This window comes from Cucumis melo, chromosome 12, assembly GCF_025177605.1.
Source record: "Cucumis melo cultivar AY chromosome 12, USDA_Cmelo_AY_1.0, whole genome shotgun sequence".
Taxonomy (NCBI): Eukaryota; Viridiplantae; Streptophyta; class Magnoliopsida; order Cucurbitales; family Cucurbitaceae; genus Cucumis; species Cucumis melo.
Window position 1 is genome coordinate 13,730,215 of NC_066868.1, and position 9,302 is coordinate 13,739,516.

Below are 9,302 nucleotides of genomic sequence, written 5' to 3' on the forward strand. Positions count from 1 at the left end.
ATGTACTTGCTCTTTACCTAAATATAGAAAATCTAAAAATTCCAAAACCTCTTTAACAGGCTCACAATGATTAACCAATCCAATTATCTCACTCTTAATGGAGTTTTGATCAGAAGATATAAACGGGCATCATCACGAAGCCAATCCTTCTTCTTCTTTGCATCTTCTGAGGCATCTTCGGTCATATGATCATTCATATCAGTACTTCTCAAATAGAATAAGATTGTCTGACGTCAATCATAATAATTAGATCCATTTAACTTATGTTCGGTGATCTTAGAGGCTAGGGGAATAACATTAGAAACTACCAAATTCTTTATGTCGGCCATATTGGAGACAAATTGATTGTAGTCCACACAAACAAAACAAATCAATCCAAACAGCTGAAAGATTGGAACAAAACCAGCCACAACCCTAGAACGAGATAGTAATCCTTAATTTTTGTCAAAATCGAATGATCTTCGATGGACCCAACTGCATAGAATGACTGGAAAACAGAATTCGAGGCAAGCCCAGAAGACAAAAGTCAAAATGGACGACCCACGCGCTCTTACATGCCAGCGCATAGCGGCTGTACAGGAATCTTTCAACGACGCGTGAAGCTCACGTGCGGTGTTTCTAGACAATCAGCAACGATAAAATGCGGCAGATGACGATGACCCTTCTTCTGAGCTGGAGGGTGTCGAAAAACGGCCACTCAAAGATGACCTAAACTTAAGCCCTAATGGAGAAGGAAACCACCAACGACGAAATTCAAAATCCTAAAGGCTCTGATACCATGTAGTCAAGAAGTCAGAGAAAAGTATCTTTCTTATTATCATTTAGAGTCAAAATAAAGTTACATATATATAGAGAACAAAGAAACCCTAGACTGTATGTACAATTACGATAATGGACATACAATATAAAAATATATATATCATAACACATAGTATATAATCGTTAGTTTGAATTCGAATGTTATACCTTATCCTTAAAATGATGCTAAAGATAATAATTTGATTTAATAATTCAAATGCATAATATAACAATTCAAATGCTAAAGATAATCGTATCAATTTACCTCTTCATTATTCTAAAATTGTGATGATTTAATAATAATTTAGGATACCAATTTTGACGTAATTTTAATTGCATATGTTTTGAATTTATTTCTATTTCGATTCCCAAAATCAAATTCAATTTAAATTTCTGATCATTCCCCTAAAATCTTGCTAATTTAATAATATTTTAGGATAACAATTTTCAGTTAATCATTTTCACGTTTTGAATTAATTTTCAGTCACTTCCCAAAACCAACTAGATTCCCTGATTAGTTGCACTATATAGTAAATGTTTTCTGTTTTGTATAATGGATTTCGTCGAAAACTTTCAATCTTTACAATACATCCCTTTGAATTTTTTGTAATGGCTTTACAATGATTGAAGACTTTGTTGGATGGTAGATGGATTGAATCTTCTTGATATATTGATTATCGTGTTCTTAATGTATACGTTCCAGCTTCATCGTTATTTTAAGAATTTGTAAACTGCATTAAAGGTAAATTTTTCCATCTTCAAAACATTGTGTCTCGTTTGATCGTTTACTGGAATAGCTGCAACAATTTAAAAATCATTTGGATTGTTGACGATAAGGATGTGTCTTAACATATGTTAATTTTATTGAAATTTCCCGACAATGATTTACTGATTGTTGTTGACTCTGTATCTGTTGGTGCTATTCGAAATACCTCGTATTTGAATAGTGAAGTACATAGAGCTCAAGATTCACATCATGAAACGCGGATAATCGACCTTGATGCATTTGAATCAGCTCATGCTGGAATACCTACTAGGGTGGGATTAATGTTTAAGATAAATCAGTATTGAAGAAAGCTATTTATATGCTTATTGCGAATAATAGCTTTGAACTAGCTACTATTAGGTCTAATTGTACATCATTTGATATTCGTTGTAAAGATTTGTCTTGCCCTTGGTATCTACGTGCTTCTGTATTAAAAAAAGTGATATTTGTGTAGTTCGTAAATTCACAGATTCCCATCGATGTGCTATTGACATCGTAAAAAATGATCACAGGCAAGTAACATCTTGGATTGTTTCTAAGTGTACAAAGTCATTCTTTAAAATTAATGACAAGGTTCCATGTCACCCTACTGATGTTATCAATTATATGAAGATTCATCATGGAGTGAACGTAAGCTATGACAAGGCTTAAAGAGGACAGAGATTGCATTGAAATCCATTAGGGGTATTCTGAAGAGCTCGTATGCCATGTTTTCATTTTCTGAAGCATTGATCTGAAACAACCTAGGTATAATAAACTACAAATACACTTTATTTTAAACAATAATACTTGGTCAATATGGAAATACATTGTAATTTTCATTTGTTTTATTTCACTGTTTTTAGGAACGTATACGACTGAAGAAGCAGACAATGAAGGTTAGTTTAAGTTCTATTTCATGGCACTAGCTACTTTAATTGATGCAGGGAATTATTGTGTACCAGTTATTTCAGTTGATGGTGCAACCATGAAGAACAAATACCTTGGTACGCTCATTTCTACTTGTACTGTTGATGACAATTCTCAAATTGTGCCACTAGCTTTTGTTGTTGTTGATTCAGAGAATGATTTGTCATGGCATGGTTTTTTCGTTATCTTAAAACTGTATTTGGAGAAAATAATGAAATGGTAATTGTGTCTGATGCTCACAAAAGTATAGAAAATGGGTTTAATATTGTTTATGAAATAGCTGAACATGGATTATAAATCAAGAAAGATCCATAAATCGCTTCCTATGGAGGACCCATTCCATAAATGTGCTAGAGCTTATACCCCATTGGAATTTGGTTCAAAAATGGATCTACGACATCGTACCAAATGGAGTTTCCAACCCACGAAACTTTCAATATATGCAGAAGATATAATTCGAGAAGCTTCTAGGGAAAGTCGATCAATGAATGTAAGTTGTTTGATATTTGAATAATAAATGCAATAATTATGTATACACTTATTTGTACATGACATTTTTTTTAACGATTTGGCAGATATATCCTATAGACCAACATGAATTTGAAAACCACCATCGCAAAGAACAATATGTTGTCAACATTTTAGATCGCCCATGGGGTTGAATAGTTGGTTCAAATCAAATTGATATTTTGTTCATTGAAGTACAAAGTATTTCTTATATTTTACGGTGACTTAGGTATGTTGTAGTTATTCATTTTGAATTCAAGTGTAGTTTTGTTTAGAGTATTTCTCTTATTTTGTAAATCTAGTATATTGGTTATTTTGAATTGGTTGGTTATATGATAGTGACTCTATCAACAATAAGTTGTACATATAAGTTGTAATATGATATTGACTACAATATAAACATTCATTACACAAATAAAGTGTATTTTAATAAGTTAGAACATTGTGCGTATTTAGGAATCACAATGTACCTTACACACCTCTTTTACAAATAGATTCATAAAATTTCATATATCTAAAAATAATAATAGATTTCAGTTGAACAAAATATTTATAAATCCAATGTAATTAAACCAATAGATCAATAAATATGCCCATAAGCCGTAGGCCCCGTAACAAAAAAGTTTAAAACCAAACTATTAAGCCTGACTTAAATGCAAATCAAACGATGACCTGTTCGGAGATGAATTCTCTTTGTTTGATAGACCTATTTTCCCTTTTACGCATCTATCCATGTTTCTGATGTCATTGGCTTAGTCTCTCTATACTATTTATCATTTGGTCTCTTCGTTCTTTGTTCCTTATCTTCTGTCATCTTTACCAATTCTTCCTTTGTCGCGTCCAACAAAAAAAAAAAGTCCATTAATAGGATAACATTTTATAACTTACCTATGAAGTTTGGGATATGCTTACGTGTTTTAGTATAACCTTCATCGTTGGATTATTTTCGTTGATATTTGACAGCCTATGCTCATTTGGCATTTTTCCTTTAATCTATAAGTTGTTGGCAAACAAAAGTTTAACTGTATACCATTATCGAAATCGTGGACCTCACATTCATATTAAGTATGTTATTACCTTAGCCATTTATGGTCGATCTTTAGTTCTGTCAAAGGTTGATTGCACATTCGTCATTATTCTTGGGTTGAATTCAATGAAGATTGACCATGTGCATACTTTAGTATTTCTCAAGGATTAGTTACTAGTATTTCAAATCCTCGTAAAGTACTAATCAAAGTTCGAACCAAATAAAGTCTCTAGAAGTCAAAATACTCATAATAACAAATAGACCCAATCTGTAAAGAACAAAACAAAAAAAGTACACATCATTGATGATCCCAACAACCTATCTCATGTAGTCAGAGTTACAAATACCCTATCATTGGAATCTACACTTTTTAAAAGTAAGTCATTCATTATAACAAACATATGTCAATCATTTAGTACTATACTCATCAAACTTCGAATCAAATAAAGTCTATAGAATTCAAATACAAAATTCTTTGAAGTTATAAATCACTAATGATAACAAACAGGTCCAATTTGTAAATAACAAAGAAAATATACACATCATTGATTATCACAAATCTTATTCCAAAAAGTGAGTTACAAATATCATGTACTTGAGATAGACACTTCTTAAAACTAAGTCATTCATTATAACAAACATCTGTCAATCATCAAATACTATACCATTTTCCTTCTATCTTCTTTTTTCTTCATTTTGTCGCATACAACATTTTTGTCGATTGACTGTATGAGCCTATTTATTTCTTCCTCAATTTCTTTTGTGCCCTATTACAATTATGTACATATATTAGTTTGTTTATAAGATGTATTATAAACAATTATAACATGTTGTACTATAGTTGATTTTTTTTCTTTAACTTACACGATGAGCGATCTCCATCTTGTCCTTCGGTAGTAGGTGGTGTTCCTGATTTGTTCAATCTAGTTTGCCTACCAACTTGCCCTCAACTATGTTTCCCTTTCCTTATTCGTCTTCATCTTTTGTACTAAACACTTTTGAATTGCTCAAATCCAAGTTCAAATATTCATCTTCTTCTCGATCCTTTTTTACCTTATTAAGGTGCTACTCCTTGAAGGCTTTTGCTCCCTGCATACCAAATACAGTGTATTTTAACAATCTGTTACATGTACACATAATATTGAAATACAATCTATCAGAAAATAAAATTTCAGTTTATAATATGCTTACCATATAAGCATGGTTTCTTGGGCACCCGAAGAACTACGTTGCTGGCTATTGATTTCTTCTATTATTTCATTCAATTTATGTCCTAGTTCTTCAAACTTTTTATTTATTTTCAACTCTACAGATTTAATAAATTCAAGAATACCCTCCATACTCTTCTCCATCATCTCTTGATTTCTTCTATTATTTCATTCAATTTATGTCCTAGTTCTTCAAACTTTTTATTCATTTTCAACTCTACAGATTTAATAAATTCAAGAATACCCTCCATACTCTTCTCCATCATCTCTTGGGTTTTCTACAATTCTTTTCAGCCCATCAATCTGATTTTGTAGAGGGCATGTCTCTATTCAGCAAAACATGAGCAACGCGGTCAGAATGTTGGCTCTTTCTATGCTGATCTTCTCCTTCTTAGAGTATATTTTTTCTCCTCAAAGAATGATGCGAAGTATAGCATGCCCACTCCATTGGGTGTAGCGAGCATGAGGGACACTTCAACTGTTTCTAAAAGAAAAAAAATATTTTATAAATATTAAAACTGTTACAAATATTAAAACTATTACAAGAAGATTTACATAACATTATTGAATCGAAGACCTTCTGTTTCAAGTCCTATTTTGGCTATGTCGACTGCCCAATTAATAATTCTAGGGACTTTATTTCAAATCCTCTAACGTAGTTGGGTGAGGTACTCAATGTTAGGATTACCTTGTAAGACCAAACAAGAACGGGAAAATAAAGCCTCCACCGAAATTCCCATTTTCCCCTTGCTACACATAAGGTACCCTATTCATGAACTCTACTAGAAGGTCAAAAGCAACTCTCCACACAGATACCCGTCAAAGATTTCATCGTCTATCATAAGGATGTGATCCCACTCTATAATTAAACTTTCTTGTCTATGAATCAAAAAGCTATGAAGGAAGTACTATTTTGTCATTTTTATTCGATCTTCATATGTTCCAACAGTGCTTGTGTTGAATATAACGTTCAAGTACTGCCTTGTTACTGTTTTCAGGTTTTCAAAATATACTCCTTTCGATCATCCATCCCCCTTTATATCCTCTTTGTTAATCTTGAAAATCTCATGGCAATTTAAACCAGTAATAAGGGAAAAGTCTTTCAACCTAAACTTAAGTACTCTCCCTATTATTAGAAAATGTAGTAGGCTAGTTGATTTAGGCTTGCACATTCTTTGCATAAGTTACAGTAATAGTTGGGAGGATTGGTTTGACATGGAGAATTCTAGAAAATGCCAAAATATTCTCCCTCTAAATTTATTGGTCAACCTATCTTCAAGATTCTCTTTGATCTTATCTATTATTGTGCTCTTTGTATGCAAATGAATCATAATTAATCCATAATCTAAGAGAGTGAGCAAAACAATCAACAAATTCACATGAAGAACAACGAAAATTATAATCAAAACTAATTTACAACTACATAAAGAAATCAAACCCAGAGGCTGAAAAGATTTATATTTGGCTCTCATCTTTGGCACCTCCTCTATCAAGATATGTAGATTATCATTATGAGTAACTAATTCCAAAAAAGGGTTTACTTTACATTTACTTGACGCTTTTCAATGTGTCAAGTAGTAAGTGTAAAGTAATCCATTATAAAAAATAAGGGGGATTTACTTGACATTTATAAGATTACTTCATTTTTTATACGTCAAGTAATCCAATGTCAAGAATAAAAGGTTTTTCGTTTGACGACTTTTAAGTAAAATTATAATTGACAGTTTATAAACATCAAATATATAAGATTAGTTGACATTTTTTACACGTCAAGAATTTGTTTATTCTTGACACACTTTACATGTCAAGAATTTTTTTCTAATTTTCAAATGAAAAATTATATAATTTAAAATATCCATATTATTTATCCTACACCTATTTTGAAGTCCAACAATGACAAACATAAGTAAAGCAAGAGAGTACACAAATGTGCTAAACTACATATTAATTGAAAAATTAAATCAACTTAAACTTTCCATAAAAAAACTAATTATATTTTAACAAATTGTATATATCAATAAACAATACATATAGTTGGTCATTACCCACTTAATTACAGCATATATGTGCAGCCCAAAACTTCTAACAATAGGAAAAACTTTCCATCTATGTATAATATAAACAAAATATATGTACAGCCCAAAGTGTCCATCTATGTATAATATAATTCCAGGATACTCAACTAGTAGCACAAATAGCATTCCAAAGAGGATTTTTCTTCTCAGTTTGAAGTTTAACTGATCAAAAGGCTTTAAAGGTTCTCATACCTTAATTTTTTTAAAGAGAGGTCAACCAAAATCATTTTTAAGGGAAAAAAAACACGAAGTTGCTAACAATAAAAGAAACACAAAAAATACCCAAAAAAGGAGAAGCTAAACGAAATATATGTCCATTTTCTAGTTCAGAAACAAGTTAAGGTACCTTTGCAGTGCTAAAACAGAAATCTGCAACATCCTTCGTTGACCAATAAATCAATGTTAGATTTTAAAATACCCTTAAAATAAAAAAATAGAAGCCACGAAGAACAACAAAGAAGCAGCTGCTTTTTCATCCTATTCAAGAATTTACTTCAAGAAAAACAATGATGGTTTCATATTAGAAGCAGTATGCCAGAAATTTGTGCAACCCTGTGAAGAAGAACAGAAGGAAAACAAATGATGTTTCAGATTAGAAGCTCCTGCAAAGAAGCGTAGGGTTTGATAGGATTAGCTTAGGAAGTAAAGGATCATCGAACCCGATTACCTGGAGGAACTCAAATTTAGGCTTCAGATTGGTGGATACTTTGGATTGAAGAACCGAAGGTTGTCTTGAGACCCACTTGGCGGTCTGTGAATTCTGGAATCCATGCGATTTCAAGAAACCGATAATGGCTTCGTACTACTGGATGTTTTCTCATCGATTTGGAGCTTTCGATGGGCAGAAGGAGGAGATTCTGAAGCAAGCCCACATGAATTCTTAGGAATTCAACTGTGGAAACAGACGCAAAGGTAATGTAAAACTAGAAACCGTATTGACGAAAGGTTTTTGTACGAAATATAGAAAAGATGTGGAGCAAATTTTAATTTAGACACTTTGGGTTTGGATCGAAAGTTTTCAAGGAAGGGTTGCAATTAGGGTTTTTGATTTTCTCGGAGCTATTTGTCCCTCGAGCAGAAAAATAAAGGAGAGGAAAAAGAAATTTGGGGAAACTTTTTTCGTAGCTATTCGTCCCTATGACTATGGAGAGAATTTGGAAAAATCGTGTGTTGAAGGATATTTAGGGGGAAATTTCGGCGGATAATATTTGGAAAATTTCCAAAAATAGGTTAAAAAAAGAGGTTTAAATGACTTTTGGGACAAGTTTTCAAAAGAAAGAGTTTTTAGACAATTTAGGTGTGAATGGACAAAAATGCCCTTCTTTTTCTTTCCCTCTTCAACGTTTGCTTTCCCTTCTCTCCACGATCGATTTTCCTTTTCTTTCGCGTATAGTTCCCTTTCCCTTCTCTTTTCTTTCGTGTAGAACACCTGAAGCTACTCCAGCCATGGTCGCTTGCCCTTTGTCGGTCGTTGTCCAGTGCATTTCGTCACTCCTTTTCGAACCATTCAATCAACTTCGAGCGTTTTCTCTTATTTTGGGCGAACGTGGGTAGTGGAAATTCAATGAAGAGGGATAGAAATTTAATGAAGGGCATTTTTGTCAATTCACACTTAAATTGTCCTAAAACTCTTCCTTTTGAAAACTTGTTCCAAAAGTCATTTAAACCTCCTTTTTGAACCCATTTTTGGCAATTTCCCATAATATTTCTTTTAGAGAGAAGGGGATATTTTATTTAAAAATAGATAATGTTCTACCTTTAAAACATGTTAAGTAAATAAAACTATACTCTGACACCTTTAACATATCAAGAATTAAGAAAACAAATTGAAAGTTTATGCATTTATCAGCTTTTTCATTTTACTCGATAGTTTTTATTAAAAACATTAAGTATTTCTAAACTAAAAGCGTCAAGTAAACCTATTTTTATAGTAGTATAATAACAAAAACTATAATCAAAATTAATTTACAACTACATAAAGAAATCAAACCCAAAGGCTAAAAAGATCTATA

General features: G+C 32.1%; 1 long non-coding RNA gene across 3 annotated transcripts; it reads right to left on the bottom strand.

Annotated features, from left to right (window-relative positions):
- Positions 1-4,543: 4,543 nt before the first annotated feature.
- Positions 4,544-8,442, bottom strand: LOC103501737 (uncharacterized). Of its 3 annotated transcripts, XR_001764427.2 has the most exons (5): positions 7,958-8,442; positions 7,637-7,842; positions 5,199-5,699; positions 4,872-5,096; positions 4,544-4,774 (listed from the first exon to the last, which is right to left on the bottom strand). It is a non-coding gene; the product is annotated as an uncharacterized LOC103501737 (long non-coding RNA). The 3 variants fall into 3 exon arrangements; XR_007816193.1 differs by lacking the exon at positions 7,637-7,842; XR_007816192.1 differs by having other exon boundaries at positions 5,199-7,842.
- Positions 8,443-9,302: the final 860 nt, after the last annotated feature.